Source organism: Hyperoodon ampullatus (assembly GCF_949752795.1).
Source record: "Hyperoodon ampullatus genome assembly, chromosome: 15".
Classification (NCBI taxonomy): Eukaryota; Metazoa; Chordata; class Mammalia; order Artiodactyla; family Ziphiidae; genus Hyperoodon; species Hyperoodon ampullatus.
Genome location: NC_136928.1, coordinates 48,213,905 through 48,239,557, shown reverse-complemented (window position 1 = coordinate 48,239,557; position 25,653 = coordinate 48,213,905).

Genomic DNA, 25,653 nt, shown 5'->3' with positions numbered 1-25,653 from the left:
AAGTCTGTCCAGTACAGTAAACTGGGGCTATCATAGGGCTCACCTCACTTGCTTCCTTTTCCTCCCAGCACTTAGTTCTGCTGTCCAGTGTCTGAAAACAGATGTTTGATTTGCTTTGTCCAGTTTATGATGGGAGGACAGGTCTGATACCATCTGCTTATTCATTTCATGGAAAAGTATATAAAAGCAAGAAAAACATAAAAATAAAGGAAGGGAGCACGAGAAAAAGATAGTTTGCAAAAGGGAAAAAGCAGAAGAAAAAACCCTCAAATCCAAATTTATGAGTAAAATGATAAATTCTCATATTCCAGTGCAAGTAGAGGAGTAATAAATGTCATCAAAAACAGAAAAAAGAATAAAGTTGTTTTAAAAATTCAACTCAAAACACATTGAGAAAACTAATAAAAATAGATAATCCACTACCTAGTTCCAGACACACACACACACACACACACACACACACAAAACAGAAAAAAATTTAATTTAGAAAGAGAGGGAGGATATTACAGCTTATCTTTTAAATACATGAGAAATATTTTTACAATTCTATAATTTTACATTTAAAATGTGAATAAAATAAGTTAATTTCTATAAAAATACGAATTGCCAAAATTAACTCAAGGGGTAGAAAAAAAATAATAATAATAACCTTGGAAGATATTGCAAATATTCTAAGAATAAAAAAACAGAAAAGCCTATGTTCTTATCTTTTTCATTTCCTCAACATGATGGTCCCAGATAATTTTGCAGACTAGTTCATTAAACCTACCAAAGGAATCCAAATCTTAATCACCTTAATAGTTAAGGTGAATAGAAAAAGAATGAAAACTCCAGAACTTATTTTTGCAAAGCTAGTGTTTATCTGATGCCAAATATATAATAATGGTTGATCAGTAAAGGAAAATGACTATCTGAAATTCATGAAACAGAATAAATGTAAAAGTTACTTGGGAAATCTTACCCAAAACAGAACAAAAAACAGGGTACAGACAAAAACTCTTAAAAGTATAATTCTGTGATCATAAATACTGCATATAATGTCAGAATACACAAATGCATTAATGAATCAACATTGTCGATCTTGAAAGAGATCTAAAAATACTTGTAGGAAATAAATTAAATGATAAAAATGACATTATTTAACAGAAAAGAATGAATTATTCAGAAATTGTTTAAGAATAACTAGGTAACCACAAAAAATATGTAAAAATCTCATTCTACCTCATACTTTACAACAAGATTTTTAGTGGTTTAAAATTTTAAAACGGACTTACGGAAGCCTAGCAAAAATGGTGGAGAATACTTATGTAATTTTACAGAAAGGGCTGATTTCTATCTATGACATCCAAGGAGAAACCATAATATTTATTTTGATTGATAAATTTGACTATCTAGGGAAATATTTGTAGCTATAATACATTAACAAGAAACTGGCAGCTTTTGCTGCTGGCCATAATGGAGTAACAGGGATTACCTTCCCATCTTAAACAAATTTGAAAAAACATAGATAACATTTATGAAACAGTGCTTTTCAGACATTGCATATAGGCTGCACAGGAGAGTGATCTTTGAAAGAAGGGAAAAAATTGAGATGAGCCCTGCAATCGCCCAGTTTTTATTGCCTGCAGAGAGTTGCCAGGTTGCAAAGCAGAAAGGGGGAATCCAACCAGCGCCTGGTGGTCTCCCTGGGTTAAGAAAATGGTTGAGTATTCAGGGAGGACAAAGAGCTAGAATTCATAGGGCAGAGGACTGAGGAAGAGAAAGCAGCACAGCGAAGGGCTCTGGAGGTAGGCAGAGATCCCCTTGTGTGTGCCCCGGCATCCTGATAGAACACGTCTATGAGGAATTACCCAAAGCTGGGGAAAGAACCCCTATAGAGGAGTGATGAAACAATTCCTAGTTTTCACAGGGCTGGGAATAGTTCATATTCACAACCACAGTGGAGAAACCTGCTGGTATTCAGGGTATCAGGTTGAGTCCTCGGCAGTGGGGACAGATTAGCTCTAGACTCAAGGCTCCTCTGTTCTGCTGATCAGTGATTTCTAGAAGCAAACCTAAAAAGGGTTAAACTTTTCCAAGTAACTTCACTGTGTACCAGAATAAAGCTCAATATTTAGAAGGTTTTTTTTTAAGTTAAATAATAAAAAGTACTTCGTTGCATATTAACTAACTTCTATATACTGCTTTCCAGTTCACGAAATGATTCTCATAAACATTCTGTCACCTTAGATGTGTGTTCCTTGTATTTACAAATGCAAATATATGAGTGAAATAGGATCAAGGTGATCTGAACATTTGACAGTCCTCATACATATGAGACATATCTTGGTACTTTTGTTTGTAAAACTCAGTTTAGAGGTGGCTTTCTTGGAGGTGGACTGACAAATATTTACAGAAACTATGTTGCAAAAGGACTCCTTTGTGACTGAATAAAGCGCAGGATGCATTTATGACTTAGACTTGTCTCAAATCTCATCCCAAAGATCAAGTTTTCTTCAGTCAGGGTACTAATTATTCAAGGCAGTAGTGAAAACTGTTAGGTAGTTTAATTTGGTGACAGGTCTCTTTGTGTTGCAAGATGCTTTAACACACTGACAGCTGATTGTTTTCTTATTTGCCAACTGTGCTAGTGCCAAGGTCAACTGACTAATATAGTTGGAAGTGGGGGAAGAGGGGAACATCCAAAACCTTAGGAAGTTGCTTTTGGGGAAGATAGTTTTGATATGTGTGCAATTGTTCACTGATCAGAAAGAAAAATGGCAGATGTTGTATAACTGCTAAGGCTTTTAGTGTTTATTTAAGGCACATTTAATGGTCTCATCAATTTAAGCAGTGAGATAAAATACATTCATTATTAATAAAAAATTTACAAAAGCATTAATGTGTGCAAGGAACACCTAAACAGATTCTACATGCAAGGTGTAAAATAGCCAAGCTGGAATAAAAAAGGGCACACTCCTATAAATTACCAATGAATCTTTTCAAAAGTTAACTTCTTCCTAGTATTTAAGTAGTTTTCATGTTATCAAATTGCCTTTTCATACATAATATTGTGTGTTGTTAAATGTTCTGTTTGATATTAATCATTGGCGGTTAGTTTTTTTCCTTGATAGATAGTCAATATTATTATTTCATTTAATGAAACATAAACGCTGCCCTGTTGCTTAACAGAGGCTTACATCAATGAGTCTTTCAGCCACTCTTCAAAAGGGGACATGATCAATTTTTTAGAAAGACATATTATATAAAACACAACTACAAGTGGATAAGAAATAAATTGCTCTAGTCTTTTTGAATACCATGTTTATTAGTGAAGAAAGATATACATTATTATTTTTCATGCCTTAATTATCAGTTTCTTCTTTCTAGGACTAATCCTTAATATCAAACTTATGACAAAGATAATTTTGAAAGACATGGTAAACTTATTGATTTTTGTCTTTGAATAGAGATGGAGTCAAAACTCATCCTGTATTCCTGGCAGTTCTGCTTACCACCATCTTCCTGTGTATTCCTCTCTGTTCAGGTTTACTGCCTGTCACTAATGAAGTTGTGAGCATAGAAAGGACTTAAGGCTTTTGTCTTATTATCTGAAAATAAACGGTGATTTTCGTCTTTCTCCTCAAGAAACATGCTTGCCACAAGATAAGGGTGTTATATAGAGAGAAGGACAATCGTTAATTGCTTCTCATTTCTCCTTCTTTGTAATGGGTACAACAGAAAGAGATAATAGAAAACAAAGTAAAAATAAAGCCCTCTGATGCAGAATGAGATCAGATTTAATTGACTAGGGTGTCTTCCTCTTGGTTTCTGTAGAAGTATTTTCTCTTCCAAAGCTTCTCAAGAAATGCATCCCCAAAATGATCTATCTCTGCTTCTAATATGTCAGACTCAGAATATATTTTTTTGCAGTGAGAGATACTGGGGAAATTGAAAGTTAGAATTAAAAGGAAGCTAGGAGGAAAATAAATATTTTTGCTTAGAGTCATTCATAAAATCTTTGCTTCTTAGCAGAGTGATGAAAAAGTAAGCAGTTTTATTTCAGGGAATAGGAATTCAGTATCAACCTTTGTTTAATGCCTTAGAAACAATAGAGAGGGCAAAACGATCCATCACATCCGATCCACAGTAAAACCTTTGGAAGTAATAGGAAGAGCTTTTGCTTGCCAGTCATCTGAGTGGAAGCTGGAAAATAGAGACTTGAATTGACCACTAAATAAATAAGACTAATTGTTGGACATCAACTTTCTAAACAACCAAATGCCGTTCAAACCAAGTCTCTGGAAAATTACTTCAGAATTAAAATCTGCCTATTGGACCAAACAGGCAACCCATTAGCAGAAAACCCAGACCATATGAAAATGGCACAATTTTAATACTACTACAACAAAAGTAACAAAAAGTTCCACAGAAGGAAGCTTGATTAAGTCCCTACGTGTCATTCAGTTTACTGCTTATCATGCAGTGTGCATTACACTGTCAAAACATTGTTCTTTGAATATAAAACCTCATCTTCTATTGAGGGGAGTTTGGCAATATTTATAATTTATGCCTTTACTTTTTGACATAGCCATCCCATGTCTAAGTATCTACACCAGTTTACAATGGGAAACGTATGAAAAGACTTGTGTTCAAGTGTTTTATTCTGGCACTATACATAATAGTGGAAGATTGGAAATGACTCAAATGTGCAAGAAATAGACAATGACTGAACAAATTATTACACCTCAGCACATTGAAATACTATGCAACATCATATAAGAATGAAGATTTCTGTGTATAGATATGGAGTGGTCTCCATTAAATATTGTTAATTAAGAAAAGCAAGGCAGGGACTTCCCTGGTGGCACAGTGGTTTAGAACTCGCCTGCCAATGCAGGGGACACAGGTTTGAGCCCTGGTCCGGGAAGATCCCACATGCCACAGAGCAACTAAGCCTGGGCGCCACAACTACTGAGCCTGAGCTCTAGAGCCCACGAGCCACAACTGCTGAGCCTGCATGCCACAGCTACTGAAGCCCACATGCCTAGAGCCTGTGCTCTGCAACAAGAGAAGCCACTGCAATGAGAAGCCCGCGCACTGCAATGAAGAGCAGCCCCGCTCGCTGCAACTAGAGGAAGCCTGCGTGCAGCAACGAAGACCCAACGCAGCCAAAAATAAAAATAAATAAATAAATTTATTTAAAAAAAAAGAAAAGCAAGGCATAGAATAGTATATGAAATATACTCCCTTTGGTGAAAGAAGGAAGTTATATACAGATACATATGTAAGCATAGTTTTGTAAAAAGAAACACTAAAAGTATAAACCAAAAATTAATAAAAATGGTTACTTACAGAGAGTAGGAAGAAATAGGGTAGAGGGACATATAAAGAAGCAACGTTTTTTAAAAAAAAAAAACTTGTTATATGGTTTTGCATTCCTAAGTGTTTTAAACACCTAAAATAAAAAACAGGAAACAATACCTAAAAATTAAAAACAAACCAAAAGAAAAAAGAACTTAATTGTAGTAAAGCACACAGAGATACGACTTTTTAAAAGCAAATTATAGAATACATTATTTTCTCGATATGGAGTTAGTGGAAAATACTCTTAAGGACAAATAGAACTACAAAGAAATCTTGGATTTTAACAGTAGTCTAATTGAGAGTGATCACATTAATATTATTATTTTGAAACTACTTTATGTTATAGATTAATGAAAATAAGTAATTTTGCTGTTAAGTAACAAATTCAGCTTGAGAAAAAAGACACAGTTGTAAAATCAAAATGTTGAATGAAAGTACTGCAATATTAAATTTGAATTGGAAATGTAAGTATGAACTCGTGAGTTTTTTTCTCATCAAAAAAGTAATGATTGCTCAACAGCAGTGAGCACATCTAGTGCCCAGATTGTGGTCTTTAAATACCATAAGAAATCAGAGCTCTTTGGGGTAATGAATGATTCCATATCTGGGGTGAAAAAATATGAGATGACCTTGGAATATCTAGTTGTAACAGAAAGCAAGAAAACTATCAAAGATAAGTGGATTATGTCAGAGGGATACAGAAATGAACCTAGAGGAAATCTCTTGGCCAAATTTGAGACAATTTGCACATGAAAAAGAATAACGAATGCAATTGATTGTAAAAGATTGAGTATATAAAAAAATCCATGCATTCATAATGTTACAAAAGGGGATGGAGAAGACAAAATAGAAAACACAACGACCAAGGATACAATTGGAAGCAACTAGAAGATCAACCCCTTAATTAGAAAATTGACAAGGAAAGGTTTAAATATTTTAAATATTCATTTATGCTGTCTTTCCTTTATAAATTGTATTTCTCAGTAACCAAATAGCCTTAGCTAAAGAGGGACTTCATATATATGCATATACAAAGAATAATAAGGCTTTGTGTGGAAAGAATAATAGAACTAGAAAATACCATTCTTCAACCTCTCATGAAATAATTAGATTCAGGCAGTCATTATCAGTGGATAAAAAGATATGATGAAAAATTGTTAGTGAACTTCATAATGGTGGGCTCAATCTAGCACCATCTAAATCTTCTAATCAATCTTAACATTACTGAAAGTGGAACAAACAGATACTGCTTTTCTCTTTATATGAGACAACATGAAGTACATAGCACCATTTTTGAAGATTTCTTGGGTCCCCCCTCAAAAAGTAAATTTGAACCTAATCAAGACTATCATTTATTTCTATTTGTAGGAAATACAAAGAATAGGGAAACAAACTACACCAAAAGGAAGTTAACTGACAAATCTAAATCACAGACACTCAGTAGGAGAACTGATTCCACTTCTGTGAAAAGTTAATAACATGAAGGGGAAAAAAAGGAGGGAGGCATCAACTTTTGATTAAAAAGTCTTGAGAGGCATGACACTCAGAAGTAAATTGTGAACGTTGTTTTCATCCCAATTGGAACAAACCAATTATAAAAGATACTGCTTTAAAAAAAATATTGTAGAAGTATGGGCATGAATTGCATATTGATATCAGGAAATTACTTTTTTTTATGTTTGACAACAGCATTGTGGTTATGTAAGAAAATAGCCTCATAGATGCCTATTGAAGAATGTATGGGTAAAATGTATGAAGTCTGAAATGTACTTTAAAATACTTTAACAAAGAACAAAAGAAGAAAAAGACAAAGCACATATGGAAAAATCTTGATAACTGTTGAATCTGAGTTACAGTGTATATAGGGGTTAGTTATACTATTCTATTATTGTGTATGTTTAAAAGCTTTCATAGTAATTTTTTTAAGTTGCATAACTTTAGTACTTCCTGACCACCCATATAATTAGTAATTAAGCTCCCTGACTTGAAAAGCAAGCATGTGGTTATAGATATGTTTATAAGTGAATGGGTAGATATAGTACTTCATTTTTTGTCATTAGTTTTGAAATTTTTGCATGTCGAGTCATCCTTTACTCACATGTAAGAAACCATCATATTTTAATGAAAATCCATTATACTATAAATACCTAACCTTTTTTACACATTTTACATAAGTTTATCTTTGCTAAAAATGGGTTTTCTTAAGTTTGTTCCACCTCCACTAATAATTAATAGGATATTTACTCAATTTTGTAACTGTGAGCAACTCAAGATAGGAACTGTACATTTCTATACTCACATAAAAGGTTTAGGACATAAAAGAAGAGTTGTAATAGCACTGAAAATAATTGTTAAATATCAGAAGGCTATGTTCCAGAAGTTAGTTTTCTAACCAATTAAAACCGATATCCAAAAATACTAATTGATGTGGTTAACACTAACAATTTCTTTAAGATATCAGTGTGAGGTTTTTTGGTTTTTGTGTGTGTGTGTGTGGTACGCGGGCCTCTCACCGCTGCAGCCTCTCCCGCTGTGTAGCGCAGGCTCAGCGGCCATGGCTCACGGGCCCAGCTGCCCTACGGCATGTGGGATCCTCCCAGACTGGGGCATGAACCCGTATCCCCCACATCGGCAGGCGGACTCTCAACCACTGCGCCACCAGGGAAGCCCACAGTGTGAGATTTTAACAAGGAGACATTTAGTAAAGGGGTAGAAAGTCATGAAGCAAGAGATTAAGTGTTGGGCTTCCCCGGTGGCGCAGTGGTTGAGAGTCCACCTGCCGATGCAGGGGACATGGGTTCGTGCCCCGGTCTGGGAAGATCCCACATGCCGCGGAGCGGCTGGGCCCGTGAGCCATGGCCGCTTGGCCTGCGCGTCCGGAGCCTGTGCTCCGCAACGGGAGAGGCCACAACAGTGAGAGGCCCGCGTAACACACACAAAAAAAAAAAAAAAAAAAAAAAAAAGAGATTAAGTGTTTTTTATATTATGGAGAAACATTTTTAAGCAAGGATCTCATAAGATGTTTATTACTTTTTTCATTTCATTTGTAATTCTGTGTCCATTTCTTATTGTTGATTGTAATATTTGAAATACTGAGCATATATTTCTTAAATTCTATGTCAATTCAAAGAAGGCATTCAAGCAATGGATTTCCTGGCCTATGTCTCAAACTCACTATAAAATCAGAGTGATGACTAATGTTTTCTACTTAAGTCACATATTCTCAGCATTCAATCCATGAAGGGAGTGTAGTACTTGAATATGCATTTCTTTGAATTAAAGAATTTAGCAGGTCCATTTAGCAGCATTGCTGTAGAGAAAAGCATAACCATAAATGGTAAAAAAAAAACTCATTAGGTTGACATGAACTACTGAAAACATCAACAAAAAGTAAAAGCTAAAGTTGATGGCTTACAGGAATTCAGTTGGGGAAGAGGATGGAGAAGCAAACATAATAAAGTTAAGACATTGAGGATCAAATAACTTTTGTGGGTTTTTTTATCTTTGGTTTGGTGTATAGGTGTGCTTTTGAAGTTTTATACAGGGCTTCCCTGGTGGCGCAGTGGTTGGGAATCCGCCTGCCGATGCAGGGGACCCGGGTTCGTGCCCTGGGCAGGGAGGATCCCACATGCCGTGGAACGGCTGGGCCCGTGAGCCATGGCTGCTGAGCCTGCGTGTCCGGAGCCTGTGCTCCGCAGCGGGAGAGGCCACAGCAGTGAGAGGCCCGCGTACCACACACACACACAAAAAAAAGTTTTATACAGTGTTTTCAGGAATGGTTTTAGTGCTTTAATATGGAAAGCCTGTGGCCTAAGATGAGACATATATTAATGATAAAATAGTGGGTTAATTTCAAATGAACCTCATCTTAGTGTGAGATAATATGTTTTGCTGCATGCAGAGGCAATCACAGTTTTAATAGATTTGGTGTTGGACATCAGTCTTGCTAAATCAATCATTGTAAATTATCTCGCAAACATACCTGCAATTCAATGGCACAGCCTCAAGTGAAAAACTAGCAAAGTTCACCCAACAAAAGTGACACACAGACTTATTTTATTGTTGCCCACGAAGGATTCTCAAAGAATATTCAAAGTTCAGATACGATGATCAATACTCATTACACTAAGCCTCCTGTGCCTCACACAGCACATAAAGGAATCAATAAAGACTTGCTTGTGTACAGTTTTTTATAAAATCTGTTGGTCTTGGTCCCACTTATTGTATTATGGTGTCTTCATTTTAACATTCATTGTTCTCTTCAATTTAAGTTTTTGCAATATTATTGCATCCTCATAGGCAGAGTAATTTTTATACCCATATGAAAATGACAAAGTGTGTTATATTTCTGTTAGATTTCCATTCTAATGGATCTTTTATCTTTTAAATTTTTAATTTTTATATAGCTTTTAAAGGTTACTTTCCATTTACAGTTATTACACAATATTGACTCTATTCTCCTTGTTGTACAGTACATCCTTGAGCCTATCTTACACCCAATATTTTGTACCTCCCCCTCCCCCAAGCCTCTATTGCCCCTCTGCACCCTCACAACTGGTAACCACTAGTTTGTTCTCTGTATCTGTGAGTCTGATTCTTCTATGTTATATTCACTAGTTGAATTTTTTAGATTCTGCATATAAGTGATATCATACAGTACTTATCTTTTTCTGACTTGAAATTTCACTTAGCATAATGCCAAGTCTATCCATATTGCTGCAAATGGCAAAAAGTCATTCTTTTTTTGTGGCTGAGTAGTATTCCATTGTATATATATACCACAGCTTCTTCATCCATTCATGTGTTGATGGACACTTAGGTTGTTTCCATGTCTTGGCAATTGTAAACAGTGCTGCAGTGAACATTGGGGTGCATGTATCTTTTCAAATGAGTGTTTTTGTTTTTTGGATATATACCCAGGAGTGGAGTTGCTGGGTCATATGGTAGTTCTATTTTTAGTTTTTTGAGGAACCTCCATACTGTTTTCCATAGTGGCTGCACCAACTTACATTCTCACCAACAGTGTACAGGGTTCACTTTTCTCCCCATTGTTGCTAACATTTGTTACTTGTAGACTTTTTGATGATAGCCATTCTGACTGGTGTGAGGTGATATCTCATTGTGGTTTTGATTTGAATTTCCCTGATAATTAGCAATGTTGAGCATCTTTTCATGTGCCTGTTGGCCATCTGCATTTCCTCCTTGGAAAAATATCTGTTCAGGTCTTTTGCCCCTTTATAATTGGATTGTTTGTTTTTTTGATGTTAAGTTTTATGAGCTGTTTATATATGTTGGATATTAATCCTTTATCAGTCTTATCATTTGCAAATATTTTCTCCCATTCAGTAGGTTGTCTTTTTGTTTTGTCAGTAGTTTGCTTTGCTGTGCAAAAGCTTTTACATTTGATTAGGTTCCATTTGTTTATTTTTGCTTTTATTTCCTTCAGGAGATGGATCCAAAAAAATATTCCTTTGATTTATGTCAAAGAGTGTTCTGCCTGTGTTTTCCTTTAGGAGTTTTATAGTATCCGGTCATACATTTAGGTGTTTAATCCATTTTGAGTACATTTATGTATATGGTATTAGAGAATGTTCTAATTTCATTCTTTTACATGTAGCTGTCTAGTTTTTCCAGCAACACTTACTGAATAGACTATCTTTTCTCCATTGTATATCCTTGCCTCCTTTATCATAGATTAATTGAGTATAAGTGCATGGGTTTATTTCTGGCATTTCTAGCCCGTTCCATTGATTTATGTGTCTGTTTTTGTGCCAGTACCATACTGTTTTGATGACTGTAGCTTTGTAGAATAGTCTCAAGTCAGGAAGCCTGATTCCTTCAGCTCTGTTATTCTTTCTCAAGATTTTCTTTTTTGGCTATTCGGGGTCTTTTGTGTTTTCATACAAATTATAAAATTATTTGTTCTAGTTCTGTGAAAAATGCCATTGGTATTTTGATAGGGATTTCATTGAATCTTTAGATTGCCTTGGGTAATATGGTCATTTTAACAATATTGATTCTTCCAGTCCGAGTACATGGTATATCTTTCCATCTGTTTGTGTTGTCTTCAATTTCTTTTATCAGTGTCTTATATTTTTCCAGTAAGGAATATCTTAATGGTGGATAAAGAGTTCAAGGATATCCATGGTACCCTGAAATGATATATGTACAGCTCTTTGATTTCTAGAGAATTCAACCTATAAGCTTACTGAAAAGGAGGAAAGCAGCTTCTTCTGAAAATGGAAAGATCCCCTTTCTGTCTCTCCATTCCAGGATTCTTTTCACTAAATTCTGAAGCATCTCAATGGCATCATTGTTATTTTGCAACAAGATTCCTAAAGCAAGTCATTTCTATTGTACATAATCTTGTTACATAAATAGAAATTTCTAATTAAAGTTTTCTAATTAACAAAGTGGGACGAATCCTTTCACCATTTATAGGTATATCAAATCATCACAATGTACACTTTAAATATTTTACAATTTTATTCATAAATTATACCTCAATAAAGCTGAAGGAAAAATGATACTTGATTTTCAAAAATACATGAAAATAAAGTTTTCCATCTTCTTCCTATATATAGATAAATATATATTAAATATACATATTTCTCTTGATGGATAGATAGATAGTGATCCTATTAGTCTAGCGAATGTTGGCTTTCAATTCCTCATCTTTAGTACTTTTAATTAAACAAAATTGGGCTGATTTCAACAGAAGATATCTTTCAGATATTGGAATGAGTAAGATTTGAATCCTACTACTACTACTACTGTGAGTTGTTTCACTTACTTTTGGCTTGAAAGAGAAGACCTGGTAAAAGAATGTACATTCACAGATAGAGTGAGTCTAGATATGTACATATATTGTTAGACTTGAAATTTCTATTTTCCTAATGTGTAAATCTCATAAAGGAAATAGTAAATATGACCCTCCCTTGATATGCTTAATAATATACATGCTGAAAAATAATTATAATAATACTGTAATGAAAGACACCTTCATTGATCAATATGCTGACATACTTTGGCTAAATTTTAGGCACCGTTCATGTGGTTTCCATTTGGAGCTGGTGCCTCTATAAGTCATTATCAGTGTTCTCTGGCTGAGATCACGCTCCTCTGACATTTCAAATGGTCATCTAAAATGGCTACGTGGTGGGATGGCCCGATGACTTGAGGTATGAAAACCTCTTTCAGCCTGTTACAAGCTAATCTTAGCTAATGGGCTTTCATGTTACTCTCCTCTGAGCTACACCCTCCTCCCACCTCCCCACCCACCTCCAGCCCCGAATTCAAGTCACCAAACGCAGATATTTAAAAGCATATGAGCAGACTTGAAACTACCTGCATTTTAATTTTGTATAAGACTCATCTGGACAACCTAACCACCCAACTTGGCTCCAGACAATATTGTAATAATACACAACATAGCTAAAAAAGAATTCCATTTTTTTCTAACTGGGCTTCATAGGAAAATGAAGTAAGGCTTTCAGCCTACTAAATTATTCAGTGGTAGTATGCATTCTCTAAATTTATTACTCTTGGCTGATCTATAGTTTTAAACATAAAATAAATGTTAGAGTCTGAACTAAAAATGCAATTAATAGAACTATCTTTATCAACTGTGGCTATTAAGAAAATTCCATTTTCATAATTCACTGACAGTGACTATATTATCATCAAATTTATTTTGATAAAAAGTTTAACAAATAAAGTACGAGAAACAGATCTAACTAAAATAGCATTCAGTACTCTAACTTCAAGACCATGTGAGGCCAAGTAATCACATATTTTTGGTTAATTGCTTCACACATATTCCTGTTCTTAACACTTCTGCAGTAAATTAGACAAGACTACTAAATGTGTTATGCAACTTATGTCAAAGATCACATATTACTCCACTTGGTTTTTGCACTATTATAGCTTATAGAAAAAAGATAAGCAAAAGTAATACATGTAAAATCAGATGCAAAAAAACCCACAATTTTTTAATTTGGCCATTGCTCTCACCCATTTTTGAAATTATTATTTCAACAGTTAAATTATTTTTTATCATATAATCCATCAGTTTCTTAGTCTTCTTCATACTTTCTGTCACTGCATACTCTGACACAGTTGTCTTCTTCCCTCCTGAGGCTTTCAGTAGGCTTACTTAATAGTAGTGATGATTATGCAACTTTAAAGACTATTTATTGGGCATTTAGTATGTATCAGGTATCATGCTAATAGCTTTACCTGAATCATCTTTTGTAAAATCTTCACAACGTTCCTATATAATTATGATAATTAACCCCTTTCTGCACGTGGAGAAACAGACCCAGAGCAATTAAGTAACTTGACCAATGTCCTAGGGCTAGGAATTCATACATAGGCACCTGGCTCCAGTACCACACATCTAGCATTTTAAAACATAAGTCAGGTGTTATTCCCCTGCTCAGAACCATTTATCAGTTTCCCATCACACTTAGAAGAAAATCCAGGCCCTTGCCACATCTTACAAGTTGTTTCATGATCTCAGCCACTGTTTCTCTCTGTTTGCACCTCCTCCAATCGCACACTCATTTACTGTTCTTCAGCTACAATGACTTCCTTGATTTCTCCACCATGTGAAACTGACTCTGACCTCAGGGCCTTTGCACTGCTGTTACTTCCGCTTGAGCCAATTTGCCCTCATGTATTTGCTTGACTTATTTCCTTACCTCATTCAAGTCCCTGCTCAAATGACATAGAAAGAGAAATTCCCTCAATATCCCCTCTAAAATGGTACTTCACTCCTACTTTTTAGCTTTATTTTTCTTTTTTGGACTAACTATCTGCCATTATGTTACATATTTGTGTGTGTATTTTTTTCTTCCTCACAACAGTGGAAGCTGCAAGAGGGCAGATACTCTGTTCTGTTCACTGCTGTATCCCTAATGCCTGTGTTGTATATGGCACATGGTGGGTTGTCAACTAACAGTTGTGGAAGGAAGGAAGAAAAAGAGGAAGGGAGGGAGGAAGAGGAGAAAGGAGGGAGGGAAGGAAAGAAATTAGAAATCACAAGCAAGCTACAAGTTCTAAAGCCTGACCCTCTGTTCCCAACTCAAAGCATTGAATCAAATTTCTGACAAAAGAAAACACAGGGGAACCCTCCTACACAGTATGGAGGTCCCTTAAAAAACTAAAAATAGGAGAGCCGGAGGAAGATGGCGGAAGAGTAAGACGCGGAGATCACCTTCCTCCCCACAGATACATCAGAAATTCATCTACACGTGGAACAACTCCAACAGAACACCTACTGAACGCTGACAGAAGACCTCAGACCCCCCAAAAGGCAAGAAACTCCCCACATACCTGGGTAGGTCAAAAGAAAAAAAGAATAAACAGAGACAATAGGATATGGACGGGACCTGCACCAGTGGGAGGGAGCCGTGAAGGAGGGAAGGTTTCTACACACTACAAGCCCCTTCGAGGGCGGAGACTGCAGGTGGCGGAGGGGGAAAGCTTCGGAGTAGCGGAGGAGAGCACAGCAACAGGGGTGTGGAGGGCAAAGCAGAGAGATTTTGGCACAGAGGATCGGTGCCCTCAGGCACACACCAGCCCGAGAGACTTGTCTGCTCGGCCGCCAGGGCGGGCGGGGCTGGGAGCTGAGGCTCGGGTATCGGCTTTCAGTCGGAGCGCAGGGAGAGGTCTGGGGCTGGCGGCAGGAAGAGACCCTGAAGGGGTTAGTGCTAGCCCGGAGGGAGTCCGGGGAAAGGGTCTGGAGCTACCGGAGAGGCAAGAGACTTTTTTCCCTTTTGTTGCCTGGTGCGCGAGGAGAGGGCATTCCCCTCCCTCCCCTCTGCCTGAGTGAGCCAGAGCCCCCGAATCAGCGGCTCCTTTAAACCCGTCCTGTCTGAGCGAAGAACGGACGCCCTCCGGCGACCTACGCGCAGAGGCGGGGCCAGGTCCAAGGCTGAGACCCGGGAGCTGTGAGAGCAGAGACAGGGAAATCTCTCTGTGCAGCCTCCGAGGCAGCGGATTAAAGCTCCACGGTCCATTTGATGTGCCCTGCGTCTGTGGAGTGCATGAATGGACAGCGAATCATCCCAAATTGAGGAAGTGGACCTTGAGGACAAGATTTAAGACTTTCCCCCCCTTTTTTTTCCTCTTTTTACAACGAATTATCTCAAATTAAGGAGGTGGACTTAGCAAGATTTCAGACTTTTCGCCCTTTTCCTCTTTTTACAACGAATTATCCCAAATCGAGGAGGTGGACTTGGAGAGCAAGATTTTTGATTTTTCCCCCTACTCTCTTTTTGTGAATGTGTATGTGTAATCTTCTGTGTAAGATTCTCTCTGTATAGCTTTGCTTCCACCATATGTCCCAGGGTTCTTTCGGTCCGTGTTTTTTTTCAATAATTACTTTTTAATTTTAATAACGCTACTATATTTCATACTTTATTTTACTTTACCTGCTCTTTCTTTTTTTCCTCCCTTCCCTTCCTCCCTCCCTCCCTCCGCTCCTCCTTTCCTTCTTTCTTTTTCTTTCCTCCATCCCTCCCTCCCTCCCACCCTTCTTCTTTCCACTTTCTTTTTCTTTCCTTCCTCCCTCCCTGCCTCCTGTCTTTCTTTCTTCCTTTCCTTCCTCCCTCCCTCCCTCTCTTCTTCCATTCACTCTTCCTTTTGCTTTCATTCCTCCCTCCCTCCCTCCTTTCTTTCCTTTCTTTCCATCCTTCCTCCCTCCCCCCTTTCTTTCTTTCTTCCTTCCTTCCTTACTTCCCTTCTTCCTTTCTTTCAATCTCTCTTTCTTTCTTCTACTAATTATTTCTTTCTACTTTTTCTCACTGTTATTCTGAGCCGGGTGGATGAAAGGCTCTTGGTGCTGCAGCCAGGAGTTAGTGCTGTGCCTCTGAAGTGGGAGAGCCAACTTCAGGACACGGGTCCACAAGAGACCTCCCAGCTCCACATAATATCAAGCAGCGAAAATCTCCCAGGGATCTCCATCTCAACACCAGCACCCAGCTTCAGTCAACGACCAGCAAGCTACAGTGCTGGTCACCCTATGCCAAGCAACTAGCAAGGCAGGAACACAACCCCACCCATTAGCAGAGAGGATACCTAAAAACATAATAAGGCCACAGGCACCCCAAAACACACCACCAGACGTGGACCTGTCCACCAGAAAGACAAGATCGAGCTTCAACCACCAGAACACAGGCATTAGTCCCCCCCACCAGGAAGCCTACACAACCTACTGAAACAACCTTAGCCATGGGGGACAGACACCAAAAACAACGGGAACTACGAATCTGCAGCCTGCAAAAAGGAGACCCCAAACACAGTAACATAAGCAAAATGAGAAAGCAGAAAAACACACAGCAGGTGAAGGAGCAAGATAAAAACCTACCAGACCTAACAAATGAAGAGGTAATAGGCAGTCTACCTGAAAAAGAATTCAGAATAATGATAGTAAAGCTGATCCAAGATTCTATTTCCCAGATCCAAAATCTTGGAAGTAGAATAGACAATATGCAAGAAACAGTTAACAAGGACCTAGAAGAACTAAAGATGAATCAAGCATCGATTAAAAACACAATAAATGAAATGAAAAATACTCTAGATGGGATCAATAGCAGAATAACTGAGGCAGAAGAACGGATAAGTGAGGTGGAAGATAAAATAGTGGAAATAACTGATGCAGAGAAAAATAAAGAAAAAAGAATGAAAAGAACAGAGGACAGTCTCAGAGACCTCTGGGACAACATTAAACGCACCAACATTCGAATTATAGGGGTTCCAGAAGAAGAAGAGAAAAAGAAAGGGACTGAGAAAATATTTGAAGAGATTCTAGTTGAAAACTTCCCTAATATGGGAAAGGAAATAGTTAATCAAGTCCAGGAGGCACAGAGAGTCCCATACAGAATAAATCCAAGAAGAAATACGCCAAGACACATATTAATCAAACTGTCAAAAATTAAACACAAAGAAATCATATTAAAAGCAGCAAGGGAAAAACAACAAATAACACACAAGGGAATCCCCATCAGGTTAACAGCTGATCTCTCAGCAGAAACTCTACAAGCCAGAAGGGAGTGGCAGGACATAATTAAAGTGATGAAGGAGAGAAACCTGCAACCAAGATTACTCTACCCAGCAAGGATCTCATTCAGATTTGATGGAGAAATTAAAACGTTTACAGACAAGCAAAAGCTGAGAGAGTTCAGCACCACCAAACCAGCTTTACAACAAATGCTAAAGGAACTTCTCTAGGCAAGAAACACAACAGAAGGACTATACCTACAATAACGAACCCAAAGCCATTAAGGAAATGGGAATAGGAACATACATATCAATAATTACCTTAAATGTAAATGGACTAAATGCTCCCACCAAAAGACACAGAGTGGCTGAATGGATACAAAAACAAGACCCATATATATGTTGTCTACAAGAGACCCACTTCAGACCTAGAGACACATACAGATTGAAAGTAAGGGGATGGAAAAAGATATTCCATGCAAATGGAAATCAAAAGAAAGCTGGAGTAGCAATTCTTATATCAGACAAAATAGACTTTAAAATAAAGACTATTAGAAGAGACAAAGAAGGACACTACATAACGATAAAGGGATCGATCCAAGAAGAAGATATAACAATTGTAAATATTTATGCACCCAACATAGGAGCACCTCAATACATAAGGCAAATACTAACAGCCATAAAAGGGGAAATCGACAGTAACACAATCATAGTAGGGGACTTTAACACCCCACTTTCACCAATGGACAGATCATCCAAAATGAAAATAAATAAGGAAACACAAGCTTTAAATGATACATTAAACAAGATGGACTTAATTGATATTTATAGGACATTCCACCCAAAAACAACAGAATACACATTTTTCTCAAGTGCTCATGGAACATTCTCCAGGATAGATCATATCTTGGGTCACAAATCAAGCCTTGGTAAATTTAAGAAAATTGAAATTGTATCAAGTATCTTTTCCGACCACAATGCTATGAGACTAGACATCAATTACAGGAAAAGATCTGTAAAAAATACAAACACATGGAGGCTAAACAATACACTACTCAATAATGAAGTGATCACTGAAGAAATCAAAGAGGAAATTAAGAAATACTTAGAAACAAATGACAATGGAGACACGACGACCCAAAACCTATGGGACGCAGCAAAAGCAGTTCTAAGGGGGAAGTTTATAGCAATACAATCCCACCTTAAGAAACAGGAAACATTTCGAGTAAACAACCTGACCCTGCACCTAAAGCAATTAGAGAAAGAAGAACAAAAAACCCCCAAAGTTAGCAGAAGGAAAGAAATCATAAAGATCAGATCAGAAATAAATGAAAAAGAAATGAAGGAAACGATAGCAAAGATCAACCAAACTAAAAGCTGGTTCTTTGAGAAGATAAACAAAATTGACAAACCATTAGCCAGACTCATCAAGAAAAGAAGGGAGAAGACTCAAATCAGTAGAATTAGAAATGAAAAAGGAGAAGTAACAACTGACACTGCAGAAATACAAAAGATCATGAGAGATTACTATAAGCAACTCTATGCCAATAAAATGGACAACCTGGAAGAAATGGACAAATTCTTAGAAATGCACAACCTACCAAGACTGACTCAGGAAGAAACAGAAAATATGAATAGACCAATCACAAGCATTGAAATTGAAACTGTGATTAAAAATCTTCCATCAAACAAAAGCCCAGGACCAGATGGCTTCACAGGCGAATTCTATCAAACATTTAGAGAAGAGCTAACACCCATCCTTCTCAAACTCTTCCAAACAATATCAGAGGAAGGAACACTCCCAAACTCATTCTACGAGGCCACCATCACCTTGATACCAAAACCAGGCAAGGATGTCACAAAGAAAGAAAACTACAGGCCAATATCACTGATGAACATAGATGCAAAAATGCTCAACAAAATACTAGCAAACAGAATTCAACAGCACATTAAAAGGATCATACACCATGATCAAGTGGGGTTTATTCCAGGAATGCAAGGATTCTTCAATATACGCAAATCAATCAATGTGATACACCATATTAACAAGTTGAAGGAGAAAAACCATATGATCATCTCAATAGATGCAGAGAAAGCTTTTGACAAAATTCAACACCCATTTATGATAAAAACCCTGCAGAAAGTAGGCATAGAGGGAACTTTCCTCAACATAATAAAGGCCATATATGACAAACCCACAGCCAACATTGTCCTCAATGGTGAAAAACTGAAACCATTTCCACTAAGATCAGGAACAAGACAAGGCTGCCCACTCTCACCACTCTTATTCAACATAGTTTTGGAAGTTTTAGCCACAGCAATCAGAGAAGAAAAGGAAATAAAAGGAATCCAAATTGGAAAAGAAGAAGTAAAGCTGTCACTGTTTGCAGATGACATGATACTATACATAGAGAATCCTAAAGATGCTACCGAAAAACTACTAGAGCTAATCAATGAATTTGGTAAAGTAGCAGGATACAAAATTAATGCACAGAAATCTCTGGCATTCCTGTACACTAATGATGAAAAATCTGAAAATGAAATCAAGAAAACACTCCCATTTACCATTGCAACAAAAAGAATAAAATATCTAGGAATAAACCTACCTAAGGAGACAAAAGACCTGTATGCAGAAAATTATAAGACACTGATGAAAGAAATTAAAGATGATATAAATAGATGGAGAGATATACCATGCTCCTGGATTGGAAGAATCAATATTGTGAAAATGACTCTACTACCCAAAGCAATCTACAGATTCAATGCAATCCCTATCAAACTACCACTGGCATTTTTCACAGAAGTAGAACAAAAAATTTCAAAATTTGTTTGGAAAAACAAAAGACCCCGAATAGCCAAAGCAATCTTGAGAACGAAAAACGGAGCTGGAGGAATCAGGCTGCCTGACTTCAGACTATACTACAAAGCTACAGTAATTAAGACAGTGTGGTACTGGCATAAAAACAGAAAGATAGATCAGTGGATCAGGATAGAAAGCCCAGAGATAAACCCACGCACATATGGCCAACTTATCTTTGATAAAGGAGGCAGGAATGTACAGTGGAGAAAGGACAGCCTCTTCAATAAGTGGTGCTGGGAAAACTGGACAGGGACATGTAAAAGTATGAGATTAGATCATTCCCTAACACCATACACAAAAATAAGCTCAAAATGGATTAAAGACCTAAATGTAAGGCCAGAAACTATCAAACTCTTAGAGGAAAACATAGGTAGAACACTCTATGACATAAATCACAGCAAGATCCTTTTGGACCCACCTCCTAGAGAAATGCAAATAAAAACAAAGATAAACAAATGGGACCTAATGAAACTTCAAAGCTTTTGCACAGCAAAGGAAACCATAAACAAGACCAAAAGACAACCCTCAGAATGGGAGAAAATATTTGCAAATGAAGCAACTGACAAAGGATTAATCTCCAAAATTTATAAACAGCTCATGCAGCTCAATAGCAAAAAAACAAACAACCCAATCCAAAAATGGGCAGAAGACTTAAATAGGCATTTCTCCAAAGAAGATATACAGACTGCCAACAAACACATGAAAGAATGCTCAACATCATTAATCATTAGAGAAATGCAAATCAAAACTACAATGAGATATCATCTCACACCAGTCAGAATGGCCATCATCAAGAAATCTAGAAACAATAAATGCTGGAGAGGGTGTGGAGAAAAGGGAACACTCTTGCACTGCTGGTGGGAATGTGAATTGGTACAGCCACTATGGAGGACAGTATGGAGGTTCCTTAAAAAACTAAAAATAGAACTACCATATGACCCAGCAATCCCACTACTAGGCATATACCCTGAGAAAACCATAATTCAAAAAGAGACATGTACCAAAATGTTCATTGCAGCTCTATTCACAATAGCCCGGAGCTGGAAACAACCTAAGTGTCCATCATCGGATGAATGGATAAAGAAGATGTGGCACATATATACAATGGAATATTACTCAGCCATAAAAAGAAACGAAACTGAGCTATTTGTAATGAGGTGGATAGACCTAGAGTCTGTCATACAGAGTGAAGTAAGTCAGAAAGAGAAAGACAAATACCGTATGCTAACACATATTTATGGAATTTAAAAAAAAAAAAATGTCATGAAGAACCTAGGGGTAAAACGGGAATAAAGACACAGACCTACTTGAGAATGGACTTGAGGATATGGGGAAGGGGAAGGGTAAGCTGTGACAAAGGGAAAGAGAGGCATGGACATATATACACTACCAAACGTAAGGTAGATAGATAGTGGGAAGCAGCCGCAGAGCACAGGGAGATCAGCTCGGGGCTTTGTGACCGCCTGGAGGGGTGGGATGGGGAGGGTGGGAGGGAGGGAGATGCATGAGGGAGGGGATGTGGGAACAGATGTATATGTATGACTGATTCACTTTGTTATAAAGCAGAAACTAATAAAAAAAATAAAAATAAAAATAATAAAAAAAAAAAAACCAAAAAACTAAAAATAGAACTACCACATGACCCAGCAATCCCACACTGGGCATATACCTGAGAAAACCATAATTCAAGAAGAGACATGTACCACAATGTTCACTGCAGCACTATTTACAATAGCTAGGACATGGAACCAACTTAAATGTCCATCGACAGATAAATGGATAAAGAAGAGGTGGCACATATAAAAAAAAAAAAGAAAAAGAAAACACAGACACACACACATCAAAAGAAACAAAAAAGCATGACTTGTTAGATATCATTATGAATACATATATAATACGACATTTGGGTTAAAGTGAAAAATGTGAGATTTATAGTTATTTAATTTCATAACCCTAAGCATTCCTGGGAATTGTTCATTTTTTTCTATTTTGATTGAAATTCTACTCCAAGATTGTGTATATACTATGCTAGACATTTACTTGGAAGCCATGATATTTAATCACTATCCAGATGTTTTCAAAGAAACACCCCAGATGGTAGACATTGTGTCTGAAATATCCAGTTTGGGAAATTTTCAGAATTTTTATTAAGCTTAAACTTCTATCCAATGCATAAAGCCAGATGAGAATGAATAATACTCTGTTTTTGTTTTTCTACCTGCTCTTGCTGCTTTTCTTCTTTCTGTTGCCACCATCCTAAATCAGCTTTCTCACGTTTCATTGGTAAGACTGTAATAAGTATTCTCTCACAGCTGCTTACACTATCACTCCTAATCAACTCTGGCTCCAAATGGAAGATACACTGTCTTTACTTATAAACCCTGCTGCTCTCCATTGCTTACAAGATAAATTCAAAATTATTTAAACTAGCTTTAAGGGCTCTCAATAATCTAGGAATACCATGCTATTGAATGTTATCTTTCAGAATTCCCCCCATAAAAGAAGCAACTGTATTCATTGCTCCATATAATCTGAATGGGAACTAAACCCTTAGCTTAGATCAAAGTATGTTGTTGTGACAAATCCCCCCACTCCTCCAAATCCCAAAAAGGTTTATTTTTCATTCAGGTCATATGTCCATCATGGGTCAGCATGGCTGTACTCTGCCATACTGTCACCTTGAGACCCAGGCTTCTAGAACTGTCTTAAACATTTCAGAGTGGGAATGTGCAGGTCACAGGGTCAAGCCTGCCATCAATGGGAAGGATCCACCACCCCAGAGAGAGGCAGGGAATTTGAACAATAATACAGTCTAGCACAAGAAAAATTCATTCCTTTTTAAAGGAATATATCAAATTACTAAAACAGTTACTCAAGAAAATAACAAATTCTCAGGCATCTTGTTCCTGAGGTCCAGCCCTTTTAAGGCAAGGAACAAATTCTCACCTTTCCTGCTGAGTTCCTTAGTTCTCTGACTTTTCTTCCTATCCCTGCCCTGTAGCACCTAGCACCGTGTTTCCACATAACACACAATCCAAACACATTTCCAAACTGGAATGATTTTACATACCAGCTCTTGGTAAGATACTGTGTTTGAAAAGTGCGTTCTTGGTATTTTTTTCCTTTCTCTTTTCCTTCCTTATTAATTTTCTCCCAAAGGAAAATACCTTCTAGAAATCAATAAGAAAAGGATACACTTCATAAATGAAAACAAATATGACCAATGAGTTCACTTAAAATAAATTTTAAACGACCAGTAAACTTATAAAAATATGCTCAACTGTGATTGTTATTAAACACATTCAAAACAAGTTGGGATAGTTTCTACCTTTAAAATCATCAAAAAGTAAAAGATTTTATAAACCCAGTGTTGGTGTTAGGCAGAATATTGGTAAGTGTGACTAATCCTTATTCCATTTTCTTTTATCATTTTCTCAATTTCATTAATGTCCCTTTGTTCCTGAAGTAAGTCAAAGAGTAATTATTTAGAACAATGCTGATTTTATTTTAAGCCCTATAATATGCTGACAGTGAATACACAGAGCTTATTGCTTTGCCAAATAAAAACAGTGGTTAAAAGAAACATACTGCATTACGATTGGTGGGAGTACAGCCAAGCCCACCCCCTGGGTAAATGTGACCACCACCTGAAATCCAGACATTTCTGATGAATAAAGATAATTATGAATAATACTGCACACCTTGCCTGGTTTGGAGCATATGGCAGTGGTTCTGCATTGCCAGGAAAATAATGTTTCTGTCTGCAGTGTTTCACTCAGAAGCTTTACCTACATGCAACTCACAAAAACATAAGAAGAGCTTTGCTGCATCATGCTGACTGAATTCACTGCAAAGGCTGATATTCTAAACAAAATCATCAGGAGTTGCATAGAATTAAATTTTAACCTGATGCTGGAACTGCAAAAGCAGTTCAGATATTGTACCTACAGTATTTCTAAAGACCATGCTTTTGTGCACTCATAAATATGAAATGCTAACAGCCAGCATGATTCAGTTGGTTGAGTTTCTTCCATGAAATTGAGATTTTTTTCAAAAGTGTATTTTTTCTGACTGATTATTATTAGTCATAAATTTTATTTCTAAGTATAGGTTTCTCCCTGCCACTAGGAAGTATTCACCTTGGGGAGGCAAATTAACTCTTTCATTTATCCTATTCAAAACAATAAAGTAAAATAAGCATTCACTGCCTCCCCTTGTCTGCTTCCACTCAATCTCGCTCTCAATATAACTCCTCCCTCTAAGAATCTAGTATCTTCAAATGTCTCAATCCTCTGCCATCCCCAGTTAGCTAAATTTCACTCTGGCAATGCTCCCCTAACTTTCCAAATCACTTCTGCCTTATCAAAACATTATTATTCTCTCTCTCAGCTTCTCCAGATTCCCCTCATTAAAGAGATGAACAGCTTATTTTATCTAGTAATGACAAAATTGTGAGTGAAAGATTTAACCTATTATTCTTCTCCACTGGCCTGTTGCTGTCGTGATAATGCTGTGTAACAAACTACTCTCTGAAACCCATTGTCTTATAACAATAAGCATTTATTTTTCTAACAGATTTGATGAACAGCTAAGGTGCTCTGCTTCAGGGTAGGCTGGACTTGGCTCTAGGCTCTGATCGGGTTTAGATCTGCTTCATTGAACTCTTTCTGGGGCTCAGGCTAAAGGGACAGTGGTTTTATGGAACATGGATTTCTCATGACAGTCAGAGGAACACATGAGATCAAGCCAAATTGTGCAAATACATTTAAGGCTTCTGCTCACATAGTGTCCACAAGTATTTCTTTAGCAAAAGCAAGTTGCATGACCAAGTTTACTATGGATGAGGTAGTGAAATATACTCCCCCCACTGAAGGGCACTGCAAAATCACTTGGCAAAAAAATAGTGAAGAATTGAGAATCAGCATAGCTTCCAAGGATATATATTTGCTCTTTAGTGGGAATTTCCTAGAGATAATACAGTAGCTTAGGTAAAAGTAGAATTTGTATTGGTATAAAATGTTGGAATTATTGTAATTTAAAAGACAGTCGAAGGAATGTAATATCCTGTGAATCACATCCAATAGATATTCTTCTATTGAACATATAATAAGGAAAAATTCTAATACTTATTACGTGCTGGGCACTGTTTTAAGTGCTTTACCTATGTCAACTCATTTAATTATCACAATCATCCTATAAATTAATGACTATTCTACTTCCATTTGATAAGTTGGGAGACTGAGGCATACAGAGATTTAGCAACTTGCCCAAGGCCACACATTTAGTAAGGTGTGTACTCCAGCTCCAGTCCCTGTGCTTCTAACTGAAAGACTGAATATGCGAATGGACAATGACCAGACTGTATATAAAAGCAGAACTCTGACCCACAACTTGCAGCAACCTGTACAGTAAACCAACCTATTATCTACAATAACCAGTCTAGG